Consider the following 23,212-nt stretch of genomic DNA (forward strand, 5'->3'; position numbering starts at 1 on the left):
GGGTGGGTTATATTAATGCATGCTGCTTCAGAGTTCCTCAGTTTACCCCTGAGGACGACTGAGGAGCAGAGGGCCCACATGGCTTCCAAAGGTGAGCGACTTGGGCAGAGGACTGAGATGTGTTTATTGTGCAGGCTGCGGACGCCTTGCACTGGGGTTTGGGAGTGGGGGTCTTTGAGCCTTCAACTCTTAAGAGTGCAGGCTGGGGGCAGGGACATCTCCTGTCACCGACGGAACTATGGCTGCTGCACAGTACAGTTGGGGAACAGGCCTTTTCCAAATGTCCTTATATTTAAAAATGAGCCCGTGGTGACATTCATAGGGATTCCGTGTATTTTAGATGCGTATGGTGGTGTTTTCAGGCGAACCATAGTCAGAGATTCCCATCAAAAAAATGAAGGGGCTTGTCATGGAGATGAACGGGATGGTTGGGTGGAACAAATAAAATTGGTCAGGGGTTGCTTTATGTTAAAGTCAAGTGAGAAATTCTTTAGGTTGTTGTAATTTTTCTTCTTTCCTTTAACTTAAAAAATTGGCCAAGCGCGGTGTTGCGTGCCTGTAATTCCATCTACTTGGGAGGCTGAGGCAGGCGGATCCTGAACTCACAGCCAGTCTAAGCGTTTTAAAAAATTAATTGGGGCAGGGGCGGTAAAGGGGTGGGAGAAAAAAGAAAAATAAATAAAACCGAGCCGGAGAGACTGGGTGTGGCTCATAGTAGAGTGCTTTCCTCCCATGAGGGAGGCCTGCATGCGCAATGTCCTGGATTCCATCCGGCCCCCTCCCCCACCAAACAAGCAAGCAAAAAGAAAAATGCATGAGCATAGCTTAATGGTAGGGCACTTGGCTAGCATGGTCCAGGTCCTGGGTTAGACCTCCAGCATCCCAGGTGTGGGGAAGGGTGAGAAACTATACTGGAAGAATTTAATAAGCAGGCTTGGGGATAGTTTTTTGAGCTCACAAATAATTTTTTCTTGATATTCTGTGAAATTCAGAAATGAATTGGAACTTTTTAAACCTAGGGTGGTGGCAGAGATTTTGGCATGCCTGTTTTTTGAGGAGTTGGACTTGGAAAAGTCTTGGTCTGGCTCTGATTTCTTTTCCTAGAGGAAGCCTAGTTCAGAGGAGGCCATTGTGAGACCAGCTCTAGCTGTCCTGTAACTTATACATGCCCCTCCTCCCCAACTGTACATAGTGGACCCAGGAGTCCACAGGGTACATGGTCTCAGAGGCAAAAAGTGCATCCAAGGGCCCCCAACACAGTGATGACTCAACTGCAGTCCCTTTGGGATGTGAAATCCTTCACAAAGGTGCCATGGGTCTCAGGAAAGCAAGTGCCAGAGGCCCTGCTTCTAACCAGGGGTTAGAGCAATTGAACGGACTTGTTCCTTTGGCTATTGATTTTTACTCCTGAGGTTTTTTTGTTTTTTGTTTTTTGTTTTTTACTTTTGAAAAACATCATGTCTTTAAAACATTTTCCACATGCCTATTTGCTTTTCAGGAATGCTGGGACCATTTTATATTGAGTTATGGGATGGGAAGTGGGGTGAAGTAGACAAGGAGCTCCCCTGGAATCTTGGCTGTACTCATCTGGCCTGCACAGGTGTGATTTGACTGTGAACAGAGTGCTTTTTTGTTTCTTGTTTTTTTTTTTCTTTTTCAATCCACTTTTACATGTTGTTTCCAAGCACTGTGGAGCTTGCAGTCTCATGACTGTAGCTCCTGCTGCACACCTCCACGGTTCTCTCGGAGGAGAGGTAGGAAAGTTGTGCTGCATATGAAATGTTGGAAGGTTTCTGCTAGGCAGCTTTCTGAAAAGCCTTGCTTCCTGTGTCTTCTCACCAGCTCCTTCTTGACAGGGATAAGTCTCTAATGCCCTCTCCAGAGCTTACTGTCCTGACTCAGTAGTACTATGTTCAAATCTTTCCCAAAGGAAACTTGTTTGTTCCATAAGACAGAACTCCTGATGCCTGTACTTTGCGATTCCAAACTGGCATTGCTTAATGATGGGGACTGGTTCTGAGGAACGTAGTAGGTGATTTTTGTCGTGTGGCCATCATAGAGTGCACTTACATCAACCAAGGTAACTCTGATGTCACTAGTCACTTGATGATATCACCTGTGGCATCACCTTCCTATCTGCAGCCTATCCTTGACCAAAAGAGAGTTATATGGTGCATGACTGAGAGTAAAAGAGCTCTGGGCTCAGTCCAATGGAATGGAGTCAATATTGAACCCCCAGAAGTTCCTTGTGAAAAACTTAAACCCCAGTGGGTCAGTATTAACATGTTGGGCTTTAGGGTCATGGGGACTCTCCTCTCCATAGATTGTCCTTTCATTTTCTTCATTGTGTTCTTTGATGCATACTTCTTTATTTGGATGTAGTCTAAATTTTTTTTTTTTTAAATTTGGGCTTTTGGTTGCTTATCTAAGAAATTATTGCCAAATTCAATTGCTCTACTCTCAGAGTGAATGAAATCTCTTTTGTGGAGTGGGTTATCCTGGAGGGGGCTTTGCTATAAAAGTGAACTGTGTTTGTCCAATGTGCATAGATTCAGTTTTCTGTTTAGGGATGATTTCCTTGATTTATTATTATTTTTTAATAAAACATGTAAAATTTACCCTCACCACCATTTTTAAAAGTACATTTCAGTGGCATCACCTATATTACATTGTCCTGTAACCATTACACCAACTGTCCACAGAGCTCTTTCCATCTTGTAGAACTTGATACTTTGTAACTATTAAAGCACACCTTCCCATTCCCCCCACTCATCCCCTGAGGGCTATCTTTACACTTTTTCTCTCCCTGAATTTGACTACTCTAGGTTCCTCATACAAGTGAAATTGCTGGATAGTATGGTCATTTTTAATGTTTTTTTTTTTTTTTTTTTTTTGCGGGGGGGAACTGCCATGTTATTTTCCGTAGTAGCCACACCATTTGCCTTCCCACCATCAGTGCATCAGGGGCTCCAACTGCTCTGCTGCTCATCTGCAGTTGTTCTGTGTTTGTTATTTGGTGTTTGGATAGTAGCCCTCCTAATGGGAATGAGGTGTTATCTCCCAGTGGATTTGATTTGGGGTTTCTTAATGATTTGTGAGATCGACCATCTTTTACCAGCTCAGTGACCATTCTTTATCTTCTTTGGAGAAAAGTCTATTCAAAATCTTTGCCCACTCTAAATTAGAGTTGTGTGTGAGTTGTGGTTCTTTATGTCTTGATATCAGCACTTTATCAGACATGATTTGCTAAGAGATTCTCCAATTCCATAGATTGTCCTTTCATTTTCTTCATTGTGTCCTTTGATGCATACTTCTTTATTTGGATGTAGTCTAATTTTTTTTTTTAATTTGAGCTTTTGGAGGCCTATTTAAGAAATTATTTCCAAATTGAATGACATGAACCTTTCCTTCAATGTTTTCTTGCAGCAAGTTTTATGCATTCTTCTAGCTTATTTTTTCCATTTTGAGTTAATTTTTGCATATGGGGTAAAAGGTCCCACTTGATCCTTTGCATGTGGATTTCCAGTTTTCCCAGCATCATTTGTTAACTCCTGCCTAGTGTTTCTTTTGACTAACAAATGAAAGTAACTTTTTTGTTTTCTATGAAAGAATTGATGGTTTACAAGTGGATCAGGTCACCACGAGAGGAGAGGACTGAAACATGGAGGGTGTATCAATCAGACATATTTTTATATATGTATGAAATTGTCACTCAGTATCCCATTATTTAGTATAAGTAATAGTGCACTAGTAGCGGGGCAGGTTGGTGCATACCTGTCATTGCAGTGACTCCTTGAGCCTGAGACAGGAGGATCTCAGTTTGGGGCAAGTTTGTAGAACCCTGTCTCCAAGTGAAAAATAAAGCAGGGTTGGGATGGAGCTCTGTGATAGGGCCAGTGGAGAGAGCTACTGGCTCAACCCCACCCTTCTGCAAAACACCAAAACCCAAGCCACTGGGAGGAAGAAGGAAGGGAAGAAGGAGAGAGGAGGGCCGCTGCTGCCATTTTTCCTGTTTGGTATGTCACCAGCTAGTGTGTGTGTGTCTTTCTCCTTTGTTCTTACTGCTTTGGATTGGGTTTTCTTTTTGGCATTGGTTTGTTTTGATTCCCTTCTCATTTCCTCTTGTGTCAATTCTGTAGCTATTTTCCTTCCAGGAAAGAAAATTAAAGTTACAGGATTTTATTTTAGTGTTAATACTAACTTAATTCAATCTCATAATACTTCTTTTCCTTTACAGTTCTATCCCCCACTGTAGGTTCTTATTTTAATTATTTATCATTTTGTGGTGCTGGGGATTGAACCCAGGGCTTTGTGCATGTTAGGCAAGCACACTCCCAACTGAGCTATACAACCAGCCCTAGGTTCTTATTTTTCTTTGTTTTTGTGTTGTACTAGGGATTGAACCCAGTGCTGCTGTACCACTGAGCTACATCCTCAACCTTTTTCATTTTTCTCTTTGGAGTGTGTCCCAGGGTAGAGTTTTGCCTAGTTTACTTGAGGCCCTGGCTTCAGTCCTCAGTACCACCAAACAAACCCTTGACATTCTGAGACCAGGGTTTTAAGACTGTCATCACTTTGCAGAGGGGTTAGAAAGGGTCGTGTAAGCATGCTCCCAAAACTTCATCCTTTATGTGATTGCTGCATTGAATGGTAAGATCACTTTGAACTTCATAGTGTAGAACAAAACACCAAAGTGGTCATAATAATCAATACTTGTACCATCCCAGTATTTTCTCCCTATTTTATTTAATCTTATTCTTGCCCAAATATTTACAGTCTTGGTTATGAGATTGAAGTGCCTGGTTTATTTGTACTTCCTCAATTACTCTTATGACTGAGCATTTTTATTGGTCTCTCTACTTTTTGAATTTTTTAAAAAATATTTTTTACGTTGTAGATGGACACAATATCTTTCATTTTTATGTGGTGCTGAGTATAGACACTTGTGCCTCATAGGTGTGAGGTGAGCACTCTACCATTGAGCTACAACCCCAGCCCATATATTTGTATGTTTATTAGATTAAATTCTTTCCTACTCTTGAGATCATAATCTCACATTATCCTCATATTTTTAAAGATTGTTCTTTATTCCATTTTTGGCTTTATTATCATGAATAAGGGGTGAGGCAGAGCTCCACTTTTCAAAATCTTAGTCAACCAATAATCTTTTATTTCTCTGGATGCTGCAAGGATTCCTCAATTCTTTTCTGTTTGTGTATTTTCCAGCATCTTCAGTGGAAGAAGGAGGAAGAAAACATGAAAGAGGAACAGGAAAACCTCGGCACAGTTTTACAAAACATGATTTGGAGATACTTAATCAATCATTTGAACAGAATCCCTACCCAGAGTTTGCAACCAGGGAGGAGCTGGCCAACCAAATGCATTGCTGCATCTCTGTGATAAATGTAAGTCAAATGTCCAAAAATTGCAAAAACATATGTCTTTGTAGATGATCCAGGAAATACAAAGAACTTTTGCAAAAGTTTCATGCCATTCCTTCACATAGGAGAGTGTTGATGCTGGAATGTTTTCATTTTAGGTTGGGGGTGTGAATGTATATGACTTTTACTGTGAGGCAATTTTGGGAGTACGGATTAAGTAAGACACTCTTGTAATTATCCTGGATAGGAACTGTGATGGTTTTGATCAGGGTGCCACCTGTGCAGATATGCAGAATTAGGAGGCTTGAATATTTTAAAAGATAGAACTGATAGCTTGCAGAGATGTTGGGTATTCAGTGAGAGGAATGAAAGATGATTCTGAAATTTTGTCCTGATCAGTTTTGTGCTAGAGATATTAGGAGCTTTTGCTTCAAACCACCAAAAGGATATTGCCTAAGGTGCAGGAGAGAGGAAATGGTTACTATATCCCGCACATGACACCTCATGGCATTAAGGGTTCTTTGTTTCCCATTGTTACATGAGTCAAAATTTTGTTTGGGAATTTCTGATGTGATTATTGTTATAGCTGTCCGAATTTTCTCTTAGATTTGCCCTAATACACGCTGGAGAATATTTCCATATACCGCTATTCTGTCATTGTTCATGGGTCATTGAATATATTGGTTGCTTGACACTAGGAGGTCATTTTCTGAGAGGAACAAGAAAGGTAATATGAGAACAGCATTGGAAAATAAAAGAATAACAAATAGTATGTAAACAATGAAGTTATTGAATTATAAAAGCTCCATGAACTGGATATAATTAAAAAGTTCTGCAAATTAATGATGTTATACAAATAAGTAGAAAATCTGAACAAGAGAATGCCTGGGAAGGAAATTTGAGTTGAAACTATGTGCACATGCTTCGAGAAAGTGCATGTGATCAGGAAGTGACCCTGGTGGAGTTGAGGATCCCAGGGCATCTGAATTGAGAAAGGGAGCACCTGACTTTGGGTTTCATCTTTTTGTAACCTACCTGCTAACTGGCTCTGTAACTGCTGACACATTATGGGCTTCACACCTCATTATTCTGTGTATAATTATGTTGGAAGAGATCATGTGTTTAGAGGTGCCAGTTTTGGTATGTGTAGTTACGATTTTAACCATTCTAAGTGTGGATCAAAGATCCTTCTAGCTATTAACCTAAAGCCATGCTGAACTTGGAGATGGGTTCCAGGAGTGATCAAATATCAAAAGGTTTCCAGACACTCTTGTCTCTACAACTCTACAAGCCTAGCTACTTGGGATGCATATTTTAAACAGCATTCTATCATTTCCATACACCCACCTCAAAACTTTGGGGCCTGTGACTGGCATTGCATTTAGCCTTGATTTATGCAGGAAAAAAAATGCAGACTAGAGGTGTTCAGTGCACTCATTAGGGTCAAGTGTAAAATGCACTGTCCAGTGGTCACAAACTCTTTGTTGTTCTGTATGTGGCTTTTAAATACAACAAATGGAAGAATATTCTTAGAACACATTGAGTCATGAGTGTGTTTTGATGGGCCAGCTTGAGTGAAATCAAGAAGCTGTGGAAATGTGTGTAGGGCCAGCTGGGGGTCTGTTCAGTCTAAAAACAGGTTGCAACAGGTTTCTGGAGGATTTTGCAAAACCTGGTTTCTCATGGACAGAAGGGCTGCTGCACAACGAGGGAACAGGTGGGAGTTTGGGATTGTGCACCATTGGTAACCTCCATAATATGGTCAGCCCAGGAAGGGTTTCCTTTTTGTGTCCACTTGAGGTCAAGAGGGAAGTCCGTGATCATGCTGAAACTCAGCTTAACTATAAAATATTAGAGTGAAAATAATTTCTCTTTCTTTTTAGAATTTTTTCCAAAATAAAAGAACCAGACTACGACCTAGAGAGAAACAGAAAATGTTTGTCACCAGGAGACAACAGGAATCCCCTGTTCAAGCTCATCCTGTTGTGGGCACCCAGGTTGCCCAGATGCAATCTCTCAGCAGTGCCCCTGCACAGCCCTCTTGCCCCCAGCAGGCTCCACTGGGAAGAGCTGGCTACTTTTCTATGGAGACACGGGGACTTGCTAATGAAGAGGATGGGTCATATGACCCTGTGGTTGCAGGCAGTGCAATCAAATCCAGTTTTGGTTTGGAGTGTCAGTGGGACACAGGGAGAGGATCTTCTCCCAGCTTCAGACCCGTCATGCATAGCCATCCTCCATTGTCGCTGCAGACTTTTGAGAGGGCCACTTTCTCAACAGAGGAAAGCCAGCATAGCAGGCCCTTGTTTTGGCCCTATGTTGACAGTGAGCAGGGAAAGATGCTGCAGCAGGAGGAGCAGGAGCGCCCCTGTCAGTATTGGCTGGATGAAGGACAGCAGGAGAACGACTGGGGATATTATCTTCACCAGCTGCCACAGCCCCAGTATTACCAAAAGATGCTCCTATTTCAGGACCCGTTTCTAGTGCCCCAGGAGCAGGGAGACTTAGAGCATCAAGGTGCCCTCCCTCCTCCAACAGTAGGAAGCAGGTTGTGAAGGCAATGGAGAGGCCCTGAGCTCTCAGGGGCAGTGTATATCTCCCACACAAATGGTGGTCAGTTATCTGCGAGAGCCTCTTGGTCAAGATGGACAGCAAGGTGCTCCAGAGCAGCCCATGTCCCCAACCTAGCAGCTGTGGGAAGAGGGGTCTGCAGAGGACACTGACTGGGACAATATTTTAACTGGAGGACATGGAATCAGTTTTTAGAGATGCTATAGTGTGATATCATTCTATTATCATCGACTGGTTCAGGGAAAAGAGCTCTCTGGAACATGTACATGAATTGATCACTTTAGGAAACCTCCATGAAAAAAGCAAAACAAAAAAAAAACCAATTAAAAAATAACAAAAGTACCTTCAAATTCTTTGTACAACCCCACCCTCCACTAACACACACACACACGCATGCACACTCACACATACACGCACACACATATTCCTGAACTGTCAGCATCTTCTGCTGGGTCAGCTCTACCCACCAGTGGTATACGCATGACTGTGAGTCATCCAGTGCCCTAGAGAAAGGTGGCCTCATGCAGGTGGTACCAGACCAACCAGCACAAGGCAGCACTGGCCAAAGTGAAACCAGTGTGTGCTTCAGATAGACGCTTCCTGCACAGCCCTGCCTCAGACATTGTCTCCCCCTTGGCGGGAAGATCCTCCAAGATGCCTTAGTATGGAGGGATACACAGGCTGCCGTCCTCCTCTATGGACCAGGACAGCATCTTCAGGGCACAGCATCACGTGCCAGGACAGTGTGGACTCTGAAATTTGTCAATGTCATTGGTGTGAAAATGGATTTGATGTTGTGGAAACACAAACCAAAAAAAAAAAATAAAAAAGCAGTAAATAAATAAAAGAAAGAAATAAAAACAACCAAATCAAAAACTAAAAAAAACACCAAAAAACAAAAACCAAAACCAAAACCAAGGACTTTATGAAGGAAACCATCTCAACCAGAATTGCCTGACAAGAAGTCACAAGATTCTGCCAGTATCCAACCTTCTAAGAAAAGACTTGTATAGGGATGTCTGCCCAGCAACTGTCTGTCTAACTTTGGACTGGCATCTCCCTTCTTATTGACCATTGTTGCAAAGACATGTAGTTTGGAAATACCTGTTGTCATTCTTTCTACTTTTCCCTTTAAAAATCTTCCCCAGCCCTAAACTCTCTGTGCTCACAGTGGACATGCCTGAGGTTTACTGGGGGCAGGCATCTGCCTATTGCATGGCCAATCTGTTTCCAATTAACATTTTGGGGGAATCTTTGTCTGACTGTAATTTAGATGGACACCTCCAGTCACCTAAAGGCACCAGGCTATCTGAGTTTCCCCTGAAGGCAGCACTTCCAGTGGAGCCACAGCTCCTGCTACTGCAGTCTCAGGGTCCCACCTACACAGCTCTGCAGGCACAGGCCTCAACACACTGGGGACACCATTCACACAGTGCCAGTGGAGAAGCTGAGCATCGCTTCCTGAATTCCTGCTGGACTCCTGGGAAGTTTTGTGTGCAAGCAGGACAAGGCTCAGCAGTCTGTCAGCTCCTTCCATTTTTTTCTAGCAATGTGTAGTGACAAAGCATTGTACACTGGTTGCAATCATTTAAGCAACAGCAGGACCTGGAGAGAATGCTTGCACTTGTGGTTATTGCACTTTGCCCACACTCATGTAACCTTGTGAAGAGTCTGATATGCTGTATATGTGATGGGTCTCATACTGTTTGTGAAATTAGGATAGACTATACTTATTAAATTGTCCAATAAAGCATGTTTTGTATGGATTTCTAAGGCGTGGAGCATATAAATCTTCATTTTGTAAATATCTTCCTTCCTATAATGAAATGACAACAGGTGGGGAAAGAGCAACTCTCCAACAGGGGGAATGTTCTGTCTGCACAGTCACTTTGGATAGCCACGTGGAATGTTTATTGAAGTTGCACAGGCCTAGCAATTCTGCTACATGTTTCCACAGGAAGATGCTTATGCTTTTTACAGAACAGAGAATCCGCAGATAAGACTTGTATAAGGTAATCAAGCTAGCTGTGTTAGTGAGCTGTCCACGACTGTAACTAATACCTGAGAGAATGCATATTTTCACATTTTTTTCTTTATTTCTTTTTCTTTTTGGTGGTCTGGGGATTGAATCTTGGGGTCCTCTACACTGACCTACTTTTCCAGCCCTTTTTTTCTTTTTTGAGACAGGGACTCCTTATAGTGCCCAGGCCTGTGTTTCTTAAGTTGTCTTTGAACTTTTGATCCTCTTTCCTTGAGTTCCCTACTCCTGGGATTATAGGTGTGTACCACCATGCCAGGCTTGGTTCATGGTTTTGGAGGTTTCAGTCCCTGGTGAGTGGGTCCAGTGGCTTGGGCCCTTGGGGAGACAGCACCTCGTGGTAGAGTAAAACTGTCAACCAGGTGTCCAGGAAGTCAGATTGAGAAAGAGGGAGTGGCCAGAGACCCACATTCCTTTGGAGGGCCTGCCTCCAATCACCTAAAGATCTCCCACTAGGCCCCGCCTTTCCAATGTCCCACCATGTCCCAGTGGCACCACAGTAGTGACTGAACCCCACATGTAGCTTTAAAGGTCATTTAAGATCTAAGCTATTAGCACAGTACAGTTAAAACAATAGACTAGTCCAGTGTTATTTTGAGAGTGTTCTAGGATGCACTGTCCAATGAAATATCAAGTTTTCAAATTAGATTTGTAGTATGATGATTGTGATAATGAAATAAGGGGTAAACCTCTAATAATTGTTCTTGGATTCACATGTATGCATTCACCCAGCAAAAATACAAAAACATGAAATGGAGTTATATTAAATGAGTGAAAATTGCATTTTGGCATGGAGGAAAGTAGTTTTTTTCTCCTGTGCTATGAGATATTCTTAATGTAGTTTCTTTATATCTTCCCTGTCTGTAGATTTTGAATTTAAAATGCTCTTTTCAGTGATTGTAAAAATAAAAGTTGTCATATAGTGATTTGCATAAATTTCTCCTAAAGAAAATAGTGTTCTGTGAGAAACCCAAGTAGGTCATGATGCATGTATCCTATGTATGTATTGCTGGATTAAAGTTCCAAATACTTCAATTAAAACTGCTTCACCTATCTTCAGGAATTGCCTGGATATCAAGTTTGTTCTGGCACTATCTTCAGGGGTTTGGGTCATATTAAGTTAGCCTTAGTATCTCTCAGGTATGTCTCTTCTCTTAGTATTTGTGAAAATTACAAACTTACCTTTATTAATGTTTGGATTTTCCAGACACTGAGTCCAACCTTTTCTTTACAGGAAGATTTTTACTACTAATTCCATGTTTGTAAAAGATTACAACTGATTCTCCTTGAGTCACTTTTGGAAAGTTGAATTTTTCCAAGAATTTATTTATGAAAGATGTCAAATTTACTGTCATAAAATTGTTTCAAATATCTTGGTAACTTTCATACAATAGAGCATGTGTTATGTGTTTGTAAGGTGTATGTTGTGCTTTCCAAGTTGGTTTCCCAAGCCAGTGTCTGTGACAGGCTCCGTGGTTCTGCTGGGGTGTGGTCCCTGGAGCGGGGGCGGTCCTAAAGCTCAAGGCGGGTTTCCTTCAGGGAATCTCTCTGGGTACCGTGGGGTTCTGTCAAAAGGCATATGGGAACTCACGGGAGGTGACTCTGGACTCAGCCTTAGGTGTCCAAGCTGGAAGATGTTGGTGGCCAGTGCATGAACAAGATTGGTGTTCAGGGGTTTCAGGCCTCTGCAAATTTATTCGCACACAATGGGATTACATCCGTGGCTCCAAGAGAGGTTTTCTGCCACCTCTTGTACCTGAGACCTGAGGAGGTGAAGTGCCTAGATCCAGTCTGGCAGTTCTTGCCTGTCAAGTTCCGCCCCTGGTCCATTTGGATGCTAGGCACCATCTGGTGACCTCCTATTAAAGTGGGCACTAGGGCTTATCAGGGAGAAGCTGGCACAATATGGTTTCTGGAGCTCAAATCTTGTTTTAGTTCAACGACACGCAAATGGGATTCCCTTGCCCCATCCCAGGTGCGATGTCCCACACGGGAAAGCAAAGTCAGAACCTTGTTTCTGGCAGGAGAGGTGGGCAGAATAGCCAGCAGGGCAGTTGGAAATTTGCACAGGCCTGGAGTCAGGATTTTGTGTCTGGTCGCTAACAAATGATGTGTACCCTGCCGGGGGTCTCTGAGGGACTCCATCCAACACCAGCAGGGGACTAAGGTCCCAGGGACATGGAAGTGTCAGAACCAGGCAGACGTGATACACAGGGAGCATGACTTGGGGATCCAGACATTCCCTGGTCACCCCATGACCTCTCCTTAAAGTTCTCTGTGTGTTGGGTGTGGGCAGGAACCAGCCCAAGATCTGTTCTATACAACAGGAATCTAGATGGGTATATTGACAATTTTCAGGTGAATAAAGTATTCAGTCTCTCGAATTGTGTGTCATTATTTGGCTCAGATAAGATGTGCACAAAATAAAATACCATGAGAAATTTCACAGTTATTCTCCTAAATTTAGTTTCTCTGTGTAGATTCATTTTATTCCTTTATTTTTGATATTGAGCATTGAATCCAGGGATCCCTAACCATTGGGCACCACCCCAAGCAATTTTTTTTTTTTTTTTTGACACAGGGTCTGTATGTTTTGAGAGCCTGCTAAGTTGCTGAGGCTGGCTTTGAACTTGCGATGCTCCTACCTCAGCCTCTCAATTGCTGCCAATAGAGATTTGTGCCACTGTGCCTGGCTTCATGTAAACTGTACATTGTCTTTCACTTCATGGTTGGTAGATCATCACAACAGTGGTTGAATTGCAGTCACAGAAAAGTCCAGCTCTGAAGCAGTAGTTTCTATAAGCACAAGTTCTTCAAATAAACACAGTAGCAAAGTCATACTTCCTCCTAAATTAGTATAACTATCATGTGTCCAACTCAAAAAATTTTGCCCAAAGGAGGTAGTGAAATATGATAAATCAGGGTTCAACTACAGAAACAAAGTAATGTGTGTGTGTGTGTGTGTGTGTGTGTGTGTGTGTGTGTGTATGGTACGTGTGTGTTTCATGGAGCTTGAACACAGGCTCCTCTACAATCTCAGCACATACTTACCAATGGGCTGCAGCCTAGCCCTGCATTTTCATGTTTGATGAGGTCATAGTTGTCTCGTTTTTTGTTTTTATTAGCTGTGCTTTCAGTGTAAGTCCAAGAGACCATGACCGAATCTGATGACATGAAGCTATCATTTCTTATAGGACCTTAATAACTTCCGGCCTTAATTCAAGTCTTTGTTCAAGTTAATATTTACATGTGATGTTAGGTAAGTTTCTAACTTCTTTCTTTGAAGGTGAACATCAATTTTCACATACACCATGTGTCCTGTCCCCATCATGTAGTTTGACAACCTTGTTGAAGGCCATTTTTCCATATATACATGTGTTTATTTCTGTGTCACTGTTGTGTTTCATTGTTCTGTATGTTCATCTTCATGCTAATACCAACATTTTAGTTCCTGTAGAATTGTTAGATTATGAATTTAGAATTTGTGAGGTAACTGACTTATTTCTTCCTTTTCTAGGTTACTTTGGCAATTCAGAATCTCTTGAGATTCCATATAAATTTTAAACTTTTTTCTTCTATTTATACAAACATGCCACTGAGATTATGATAAGAATTGCATTGAACCTGCAGGGCACTATGGGTCACATGGAAACATTATCAATATGAAACCTTTCAGTCCTGAACACAAGCAACTTTTACTTATTTGTGTCTCATTCAGTTTCTTTCAACAGAGTTCTGTGTGAATAATTGAGTGTTTTCCTCCTTGGTAAATTTGTTAAGTACTCTTTATTCTTTTTAATGCTTTTGTAATGAAATTTATTACTTCATTTAATTGTTTGTATTAGAAACATAACTGATAATTATACTATAATTTTGGTTAGCTTTTAGATGAGTTCTGAAAGTGTTGTGTGGAATATTTAGATTTTTCTATGTGTGAAACCATGACATCTATGAACAGAGAATTCTTGTTCTTTTCTAATTTGGGTGTGTGCGATTTATTTTTCTCCTGACTTGCTCAGAGAACTTCTAGTACTACATTGACTAGAAGTGGCAAGACTGGGCCTGTTTGCCTCCTTCCTGATGTTAGAGGAGCGGCTTCCAATCTTTCACTGTTGAGTTTGGTGTTGCCTGTGGAATTTCCTTACAGGGTTTTCATTATGTCGAGATTGTTTCCATCTGTTCCTGGTTTGCTAATTGTTTTTATCATGAATTAGTGTGGAATTTTGTCAAGTGCTTTCCCCCTGTGCATCAGCTGTAATAATCATATGGTTTCTGTCTTTTCTCCATGAATGTAGTAGATTGCATTGATTTTTCACACGTTGAACCATGCTTGAATTTCAGGAATAATTCCACCAGATTATGGTGTATGATTCCTTAATTTCTTTTTCTTTTTCTTTTTTGTGTGTGGTGCTGAGTATCCAACCCAATGTGTCATACAAGTTAGGCAATTACTCTCTTAGTGAGTTATAGACCCAGCCTTATAATTTTAAAATGTGTTGTTGAATTCCGTTAGAACTTTCGGGAAGTTTTTTCAAAACATTTGTCAGAATTTGTTGGTCTAAGTTCTCTTTATTTGTAGTGACTTTTCTGGCTCTGAAATGGGGGTAATTCTGGTCTCCTTGAACAAGTTTCAAATGACTCCTGTCATATGGTTTTTAAGTGATTGAGAAGGAAGGATTCATGGAAGGATTCATATTATTATTTTTTTTAAATGTGTGGTAGAACACTCCATGGATGCTATTTGATCCTGGAATTTTTCTTTCTTTAGTGGTTATTGAGCACTGACTAAATTTCTTTACAAGTTCAGAGCCTGTTCAGAGTTGTATTTCTTAAGTCTATGTACGCTATGTTTCTCAGAGCATCTTAACTTCTGGGCCATCCATTTTGTTGGCATAAAATTGCTTATAGTAATCTCTCCAATCCATCTCAATTCTGTGGCATCAGTTGTAATGTACCCTCTTTCCTTTCTGAGTTTATTTGAGAGTTCTTCTTTTCTCTTAGTTAATCTAGCAAAGGGATTTTCAATTTTGTTTACCTCTCAAAAAATCTAACTCTTTGTTCTGTTGATTTTTTTGTATTCTATTCCAAATTTCTGCACTAATCCTTATTATTTTCTTTCTTTTGCTAATTTATGCTAAGGTTGTTCATCTTTTTCTTGTGCCTTGAAGTATAAGCTGAGGTTGCTATGTTGCTCATTTGAGTCTGTTTTCTTTTTAAATGTCAGTGTTTATGCTAAAAGTTCCTTGGTTTATACCACTTTATTACATGTGTTTTATTAAATTTTAAACATTTTAATAGCATTGAGGGTCTCTCTTTTTTTTTTTTTTCTTATTAATGCTGGGGATCAAACCCAGGGCATGAGGCTTGCTAGGCAAACTCTCTACTGCTGAGGCGCATTTCCTAGATAGTCCTCTTTATCTTGAGATAGGTTTTGTCAAGTTGCCAAGGCTGGCCTTGAACTTGTGATCCTACTGCTTCAAATTCCCGTCTCAGGGCTTGTAGGCATGCCCCCACCATGCCTGACCTAGTTGTCTTTTGTGGAAAAACATTTTAAAATTTGCTCCCCCCCTTAAACACAAATTCTCAATGCAAAATCAGAGGGCACAGAGATCAGATGTACCCCCGGTGGGGGGTGTTCTGATGAGATGGCTAGAGAGAAGATTGTGCATGTGCTAAGATGTAGCAAACCCATTCCTCAACACTTATTCAGGATCATAATGGGGGGCATTCTAAAAAATTTTAAAATATATATAAAGCATTGTATGACTAGAAAATTTGAGTGTTTTTTTTTTCATTATGTTATGTATGTTTATTTATTTACCTATCTCCAAGAACCAAATATGAAATTGAATGCAGGAAAATGAGGCTGAAAATGCAGGAACGGTCCTGTTCATGAATGACATTGGGTATCAAACTCTTTGATCCTTTAGCTTTGATGGCAAAACCAGACCTGGTTGAGAAATGAAATTATAAAAATATTATGGTAAGAAACCAATACCTGGGAAAGGGATCAGTTCCCCTCCCCTCTTTTAGACTATCTCTAAGACGTCTTATTGACCATGGGTCCCTACCTTTTGGATAGTAGATTAGCTCCCCAGGGAGTTTGAATAATCCTCTTTGAAGTGTAAATACAACTATGGAGGCTCAGGGCCCAAGGCTAGAGATTTATCAAAGGCCTTGTTAGAGTAGCCAGTTCTTCCCCTTATCACACTGTGCTTCTGTAAACATGCTTCCAGCTAGAAACCTCAGGCACAATTGTATATTCGGTAGGCTAGAAAATTTATGACACTAAGATGACTTGTAAATATTGTTAGATACTGTGGATAGAGGCTCAGAATATGGAGGCTAACTTTTCCTCTGGGCCTCCCCTGGGGTAAAATAACACTTGGAGTTCTCCTCCCAGTGCTGCTTGCTGCTTCTCTACCAGTGTGTTTCCCGCAACACAGAAAAGGCAAGTTAGTGAAGGTTTTTGGGTTTGACTGCTTTACCTCAGGGGATTTAAAGTGTCTGGTGCACATTGGATGGAGCTGAAGTTGGAAGCAGGGAAAATGCAAGTTTGACCAATCTCTATGGTATCATAGAGAAGTTTCGTCATTCCCTCCAATATGAAGGAGCTTTTCTGAGGGTTTGTTTAGTGTCAGGTTAATGCTTGGTCCTACCGATACAACTGGGAATAAGACCAGTGCAGCCTGGTGGTCTCAGGCTGGGTACTGTATAGTCCAGCTGACAGGAACATCAATTACAGGGATTTACTAGGGAGACGTGCATATTTTTCATTGATCATGTGAGATCCTGCATTCAGATTGTGACCAGGTCTGTCCTCAGGACATGGAATTAAGTAATGAACCGAAGTGGCAGGGATAATCAGTAGGATATGGAGAATTTTCAGGCTGAAGGTGGAACCAGAGTATATTTGTCCTGACTAAAAATTTTCAGATTCCACTTAGAATCCCAGGGACTTGGGAGGCTGAGACTAAATTGCAAGTTCTAGGCCAGGCACAGCAGTTTAGTGACATCCTGCCTGAAAAGAAAAAAATAGAAAGGACTGGGAATGTAGTTTAGTAGTAAAGTGCATCTGGGTTCAAGCCCACATACTAAATAAATAAATAAGAAAAAAATCAACAAATAGTCATGATTAATTATGTTCATAATTAAATGTTCAGGATTTTGGTCTGAAAAATACTGGTTTACATATATCCTTATAAAGAGATTAGAGGTGAAACAAAGTATCAACTAAAAAATGTGAGTTATTTTTCTTAGCATAATTCCAGTTGAGTAAACTAAATGTGGTGATGTGGGAGAATGAGGTAAGCAGTTAAAATTTAGGTGAAGAAAGATTCTGTGAAAGGGCAATTGATATCATCTCAAGACAATGTCCTGGAAGCCAAGTTGCTGAGTCATCACTTTGCCAAATTCACCCAATTTATGGGGTGTGGTGTCGACATTTGATAGGAATGTTAAATAGCCTTATTAAACATGTTTCATGTTCAGTTTTGGTCATGCAGAAAAGAATGTTACTTTTTTGTTTGTTTGTTTTTGTATTGAGTATTGAGCCCAGGGGCCGTTTCCATGGACCCATAACTTTTATTTTAATTTAAAAATTTTTGGGACAGATCTTGCTTAGTTGCTGAGTGTCTCACTAAATTGCCAGACTGGCCTTGAACTTGCAATCCTCCTGCTTTGGCCTCCTGATTAGTTGTGACTACAGGTGTGCACCACCATGCCCACCAGGGAATCTGTACTTTCAACAGTTCACCTGAATGTTGATCTTCCTGAGACTACACTGTGCTGTTCCCAGCTCCATCACATGGCTCCATCTACAGCACATGCTGTGTGCTGGACTTTACAATTACGGGCATTTTTAACAAGGATGGAAAACTCAGAGAACATGCTCTAAAGCCAAGCTTCATATAAAGAACGTGAACTAGGAAAATTAACACAAAAGAGCTTGGCCAATATGTTTGATGACTCAGGAAAGGTAACCATGAGATTGGGCCACTTGGAGCTGATTGGTTGGTCTAAGTCATGCAGTGAACTCTGAGGAGAGCTTGACTGGGGTTGAGGAAAGATTGAGGCAGGGAGGGGTGTGTCCAGGTGGATTTTGGAACCAATTTGGTGAAGCAGAGACAGAAAAGGTCAGGACCACCTGTGAATTCAGGCTACTGAGAAAGGAATGAAGCAAAGTTCACGGGAACTTTCAATTGTTGAGGTAAATGCAAAAGACAGAGAATCAATCTAAGGCCATTCTTTTAATTTGATTATTAGAACAACTGAGAAAAATAAAATTTTGATATAATATTGGACAGCATGGTTTCACACAAGTGGGTCAACAAAAAATAGCAACTTTATAGATAATAAAAGAAAACCAAAAGAAACCTTTTATCTTTGATCTTTCAGATGATCTCAAACAAACCCTCTACTTATGGTCCAGCTAAGTAAATAGACACAAAAGTTACTGAAATGCTGGAAATAAGAGAACCCTCCCCTTTACTTCTTAGGAGTGAACCATGGGCCACTAACTATACCCTCAGTCCTTGATTTTTATTTTTATTTTTTATTTTGAGACAGGGTTTGGTTTAATTCCCAGGTAGACTACGGATGCTCTGCCTCTGCCACCTCAGTTACTGGGGTTACAGGTTTGGGCCACTGCAGCCACCGTTGTATTTTATTTTTTTTAAAACTTTTTGAAATTTTTGAAATTATAATGAATATGGTCATACCACAATAAATTCAGAACTCTCTTAAGACTGGTTTGGTTATCTGTGATTATTATAAATGCCTGACCCCTTTCAAAATGTAAAAAATATAAAATGAAAAATAAAAACTGCAAATATTTTCTGTTTAAAGTTCTTTGAAGAATAAAAAAGTTTGGACCCTTCTCATTGCAAATTCATATTGTGGCTTTGGTTGATTGTTGGGAGAGTGCATGACATCTGCCAGTGGTGCTGACCAAAGAGGGCAAGTGGGTCTCTCTACTGGAATGTGACCAAGTTTAGATTGAGACAGGAAATGAAGGGTGACTAGGTGACATAACTTTTAAAATGTTTACTTTTCTTTGTCTCTCTTTTTTCCTTTCTTTCTTTTTCTTCTTCTTTTTTTTTTTTTTTTTTTTTTTTGTGTGTGTGTGTGTGTGTTGGGGACTGAACCAAGTGCTGCTTTACCACTGAGCTGCATCCCTGGTCCTTGTTTTATTCTGATTTTGAGACAGAGTCTCACTAAACTGCTGAGTCCTGCTAAAATGCTGAGGCTAAGGCTTCAATTTGTGATTCTCCTACCTCAGCCTCCCGAGTTGTTGGCAATACAGGTCTGCACCAACACACCTCGTTTAGTTTTTCTTTCCTTGCTTACCTTATGTGGCATCCTCACATGGGCGCCTTTCGTCCAAAAAGAAAGGATGAGATCTGGATTCAGAGATAGGTTACCAGAGTCCAGGTGGTGAAGAAGACCATCAGCACAGGGGGCTGTGTCTAGGGGTGTTTGCTTCTGGGAACAATGCAGATGGCTTTTGGAGCTGCTAGTGGCTCAACCCAATTTCAATTTGCTTGTGTCTCTCAGTCTCTAATCTCATCTCTAACACTTCTGGTTCCCACAGTATTCCCCCATGTGACCCAAAGTACCTTTTTTGACTCAAATGACTACAGTCATAGGACATGAAATGACTTCCATGAATTTCTTTTCCCATCAAGGCTGTTCCTTGTGCCTTTTCTTCATTTTCATTTGCAGACACACAATCTATACTGGAATCAATGTAGAAAACTAGATTCCTTCCAATTTTTTTAAAAACTTTTTCCCTGCTGCCATTAACTTGCTCAGTTGAAATTTTTTTTTTTTTTTTTTTACTTTTTACTTTTTTGGTTAGTGGGGATTGAACTGAGAGGCACTGAATCACTGAGCTACTTCCCTAGCCCTTTGTTATATTTTCTTTAGAGACATGGTCTCACTGAGTTACTCAGGGCCTTGCTGAGTTACTGAGGTTGGCTTTGAACTTGGGATCCTCCTGCCACCACCTCCCAAGCTGCTGGATTATAAGTATGTGCCACCATGCCTGGCAAAACTTATTTTCATCTGCTTTATAAAAGTTTTGTATTCAGGTTCCTCCGAATTTGTCTTCAGGTAAATTAGTCTCTCTGTGCCTTAGTACTCATCTGTATAATCATGTGTATGCTGGCAGGGTTGCTAGGAGATAATGTAGGAGAATCTGTTTGGGCTGGAGAGTTAGCCTTCATACATTTGTAGGTTCAATCAGCAGTATGAAGAGAAAAAAATAAGAAGGCCTGCGAAATGTAGCTTAGTTTTAGAGAGTCTGTAGGTTCAATCTGCTGTATAGGAAAGAAGAAAAAAGTTTTTTTTTTCTCTGACAAATTAAGGTTCATAAAACTTTATTAGTCTTATATCCTCTAATGTCCTTATTCAGTTTCAATCTGTTTTCTCTCCTGCTTCCAAGCTCGATCCTCCTTAATCACTACTATGTTAAGTGGTGTGGGTCACGTTTGAGTCAAGATTGTGGTCCTCAAAGAATGTGTGGCCTGTGAGAATGTGATAGATAGGAACGCCAAGGTTCCAGGTTATAGGTCAGGGGGTCACTACAGCCTAAACATCTGTGTTCCTAACTTTTGGAACCGTTAGTGGCTCAACCCAATTTTGATTTGCTCATGTCTCTCAGTCTCTAATTTCGTCCAACCCTTCTTGTTCCCACAGTATTCCCCCATGTGACCAAGTGAGGATAAAATAACGCCCACATTATGAATATGTTTTAGGGTTTAAGAAAGATTATTTTCAGTGGGTTCTCAATGATGGGAACCCTGGATTTGAAGAGGCAGGTAGAAAAATCAAAAGAAGGATTTTATCTGTGGCATTTAAGAATACTCATACAACCTATCTACTTATGGTGAAGCTAAGTACATAGACACAAAAGTTCCTGGAATGCTGGGAATAAGAGACCCACTCACCCTTTGCTCCAAAGTGAAGCGTGGCCTACCAACACTGAGTTATATTCTCAGTGTTGAGACTTTTTATTTTATTTTTAAAATTTTTATTTTGAGAGAAGGTCTGGCTTAATTTTCCATGCAGACTTTGGATGCTCTGCCTCTGCAACCTGAGTTGCTGGGGTTATAGTTTTGGGTCACTGCAGTCACTGTTCATTTTATTTTATTTTTGATTTTTTTTCTCCTTTGAGATTATAATGAACACAGTCACACTGCAATAAAGTCAGAACTCTCTTAAGGCTGGTTTGGTTATCAGTGATCATTAAAAACACCTGACCCATATCAAAATGTACAAAATATAAAATGTAAAATAAAAAAAGCAAAAATTTCCTTTTAAACACTTTGAAGAAAAAAATGTCTGGATCCAGACATTGCAAATTCTGCGTTGCAAATTCACATTGTGATTTTGGTTTAGTGCTGTGAGAGCACATGCCATCTGCCAGCAGTGCTGACCAAAGAGAGCAGGTGGGTCTCTACTGAAAAGTGACCAAGTTTAGATTGAGATAGAAAATGATGGATGGGGGATGACTAGGTGATGGACCTTTTAAAATTTAGCTTTTCTTTCTTTCTTCCTTTCTTTCTTTCTTTCTTTCTTTCTTTCTTTCTTTCTTTCTTTCTTTCTTTCTTTCTTTCTTCTTCTTTTTTTTTTTGTGTGTGCTGGGAACTGAACCCAGTAGTGCTTCACCACTTAGCAACATGCCAGGTTCTTGTTTTTATTCTGATTTTGAGACAGGGTCTCACTAAACTGCAAAGTCCTGCTAAAATGCTGAGGCTGATGCCAATTTGTGATCCTCCTACCTCAGCTTCCCGAGTTGCTGGCAATACAGGCCTGCACCAACACACCTGCCTTATTTTTCTTTCCTTGCTCATGTGGCATCCTCACATGGTTGCCTTTCACATGGTGGATAAGTCCTGATGCCTTGCAGAGGGTCCAAAAAGAAAGCATGAGATCTGGATTCAGAGTTAGACCAGCCAGAGTCCAGGTGGTGAAGGCCATCAGCACAGGGGGCTGTGTCTAGGGGTGTTTGCATCTGGGAACAATGCAGATGGCTTTTGGAGCTGCTAGTGGCTCAACCCAATTTTGATTTGCTCATGTCTCTCAGCCTCTAATCTTGTCCAACCCTTCTGGTTCCCACAGTATTCCCCCATGTGACCCAAAGTACCTTTTTTGACTCAAATGACAGGATGAGGACCCAACTACAGTCATAGGACATAAAATGACTTCCATGAATTTCTCTTTCCATCAAGGCTGTTCCTTAGACTGTTTCTTCATTTTCATGTGCAGAGATACAATCTATACTGTAATTGAGGTAAAAACTAGATTCATCCTTTTTTTTTTCTTTCTCAACTTTTGCCTTGCTGTCATTAAGTTGCCCAGTTGAAACATTTTTAATTTTTACCTTTTACTTTTTGGTTAATGGAGATTGAACTGAGAGGCACTAAACCACTGAGCTACTTCCCTAGCCCTTTGCTATATTTTCTTAAGAGACACGGTCTCACTGAGTTACTCAGGGCCTTGCTGAGTTACTGAGGTTGGCTTTGAACTTGGGATCCTCCTGCCACCACCTCCCAAGCTGCTGGGATTACAAGTGTGTGCCACCAAGCCTGGCAAAACTAATTTTCATCTGCTTTATGTTTTGTATTCAGGTTCCTCCGAATTTGTCTTCGGGTAAATTAATCTCTCTGTGTCTTAGTACTCATCTGTATAATCGTGTACATCCCCGCAGGGTTGCTAGGAGATAATGTAGGAGAATCTGTTTGGGCTGGAGAGTTAGCTTTCATACATTTGTAGGTTCAATCAGCAGTACCAAGAGAAAAAAATAAGAAGAAGGCCTGCAGAATATAACTCAGTGGTAGAGAGTCTGTTGGTTCAATATCCTGTACAGTAAAGAACAAAGTTTGTTTTTTAAAAAAAGTCAATGATATTTATTAATTTTATTTATGTATTCAATTTTTTACCGGGATTGAACCCAGGGGGTGCTTAGCCATTGAACAACTTCCCCAGTCGTTTTTATTTTGAGAGAGTCTCCCTATGTCGCTTAAGGCTAGGTCAGGTGCCACCACACCTGGCAGTAGGAACGCACCTGCCCGCTGTGTCCCTGGTTCTTCCTCTTTGCCAGACAAAGCTTCACAGATTGTCACGCAGGCGCAGCACCTGTGTCCAGCGTCCCTCTCCCACTGGCACCGCGGAGTGGAGACGAGCGGTCGCGCAGCCTGGGGAGCACCCTGGAGGCTCT

Source organism: Sciurus carolinensis, chromosome 5 (genome assembly GCF_902686445.1).
Source record: "Sciurus carolinensis chromosome 5, mSciCar1.2, whole genome shotgun sequence".
NCBI classification, from domain to species: Eukaryota; Metazoa; Chordata; class Mammalia; order Rodentia; family Sciuridae; genus Sciurus; species Sciurus carolinensis.